Raw genomic sequence first — 2,083 nt, 5'->3', positions numbered from 1 at the left:
GCATTCTCTGGGTTACTTTACTGTTAGGAAATGTGGGAAATTTCACGTGGGAGGTTGTTGAGTTCTGAGCGTGTGCAGTGAGGAGCAAATAGAACCGCTAAGGAGATTAACATCAAACTTCTGTTTACTGCAGGTGTAGATAAGAATAGAAACCATCCACATGATGATTATGTAGTTCTACGTGTATAATTTCATGAAAGTCAATACATGTTATGTATAAACAATAGAATTCAGCAGAAATCCAATTTACCACCAGTTATGAGTGCATAATTCATGCATATTAATGAGACAGCTCTATTGACCACGCCCCTTCAAGGCGTACAAGGCGCCCGCTGGCCCCGCCCCTTCATAAATGATCGCTTGGCTCCACCCCCATATCCATCACCGTTGCGCTGTCAGTCAGGAGGAGCTCTGCCTCGGTGATGGATTCATGTGGAAATAAGAAGATTGGAGTGCAGATATAGTGTAACAGGAGAAGAAGCGGATGATGGCCTCAGACTGGAGTTTATTTATCGGTACAGGACTGTGTGAGGTCAAGCAGGAGATCAGCTGGTGTTCATGAGGAAACTTCACCTGCTTCTATTCTGGGAAATAAAAAGTGAGTTCTGAGTTTCAGAATTTATGTGTGCGTGTGTGTGCATGCGTGCGTGTGTGTGTGTGTGTGTGTGTGTGTGTGTGTAAAAATATTTTTCACTGTAGAATCGATTATTTTTTAGTAATTAGGTACAAATTGGTAATAAGTTCATATGTTATATTGGTTTCATTTAATTCGGTTCAATGAAAATTCGACTAAATCACTCCCCAGTCCCCGACCTTTTCCACCACGGACCAGATTGTGTGTGTGTGTGTGTGTGTGTGTGTGTGTGTGTGTGTGTGTGTGTGTGTGTGTGTGTGTGTGTGTGGTGGGGGAATTCATGCACATAATTAACCACAATATCGTGCATACTATATTCCTAATGATTAATATATATATATATATATATATATATATATATATATATATATATATATATATATATATATATATATATATACTCAAATCTAAGGCAGAATCAGCGCGCGCCCTGAGCCGCATCTTCTAAAGAGCGCACTGGGATTCAGGAGAATCATCTGTTGTGATGAAACCCATCATTTAAACTAGATTCTTGTTATGTTTTTGTAATAGAGCGCTCTTTTTGCTGACAGACTTCCAGTCTTCTGCTGTCTCATCATCTGGTCTTTAATCTTTCTGGATTTATTTTGTAGAACTGGTTTGTGTTCTTCATTTATCGATGCATAATTAAATTGCAGCTGAAACGTGCAGGAAATTGTCAGAGGTGAAAAAAGTCAAAGTCAAAAATATGGAAGTATAATAAATAAAACAGGTTTTAATTCTTACTGTGCAGCTCGGTACCAAACGATCCATGTTTCCGGTACCAAATGAACCACGTGCCCGGTACCAAATGATCACGTGCCCAGTACCAAATGATCCATGTGCCTGGTACCAAATTAACCACGTGCCCGGTACCAAACGATCGTGTGCCTGTTACCAAATTATCCATGTGCCTGGTACCAAATTAACCACGTGCCCGGTACCAAACGATCGTGTGCCTGGTACCAAATGATCCATGTGCCTGGTACCAAATTAACCACGTGCCGGTACCAAGCGATCGTGTGCCTGGTACCAAATGATCCATGTGCCTGGTACCAAATTAACCACGTGCCCGGTACCAAACGATCGTGTGCCTGGTACCAAATGATCCATGTGCCTGGTACCAAATTAACCACGTGCCCGGTACCAAACGATCGTGTGCCTGGTACCAAACGATCCATGTGCCCGTTATTTGTGGAGCCCTGCTTTAATTCATACATGAATCATTTAGTTTGTTACGGTTAAATGATTCGGCTTGTTCATTTACTTACAGCTTTATATTTGTGTTGATGTATCAATGACCCCAACCAGTCTTTGACCTTTCTTGTATCATGGACCACCAGTTTCAATGAACCAGGTGGAATTCGCCACGTGCAATAAAGTGCACATTATAATTACAATTACGGGTCACGATACTGTCTTCACGATTGGATTCTCAGAAAATGTAAATAG

At 41.2% G+C, this 2,083-nt stretch overlaps 1 protein-coding gene across 2 annotated transcripts in view; it reads left to right on the top strand.

The window, feature by feature from the left end:
* The first annotated feature begins 400 nt into the window (after positions 1–400).
* The window catches only part of cnga3a (cyclic nucleotide gated channel subunit alpha 3a), a 17,677-nt gene continuing 15,994 nt past the window's right edge, over positions 401–2,083 (top strand). For both annotated transcript variants that reach the window (XM_046845401.1, XM_046845398.1), the window contains exon 1: positions 401–598. The gene's annotated coding sequence lies outside the window, so the exon portion shown is untranslated. The remainder of the gene's footprint in view (positions 599–2,083) is intronic.

This window comes from Silurus meridionalis, chromosome 1, assembly GCF_014805685.1.
Source record: "Silurus meridionalis isolate SWU-2019-XX chromosome 1, ASM1480568v1, whole genome shotgun sequence".
NCBI classification, from domain to species: domain Eukaryota; kingdom Metazoa; phylum Chordata; class Actinopteri; order Siluriformes; family Siluridae; genus Silurus; species Silurus meridionalis.
Note: the sequence above shows the minus strand (reverse complement) of the source record. Positions and strands in the feature narration are given on the sequence as shown.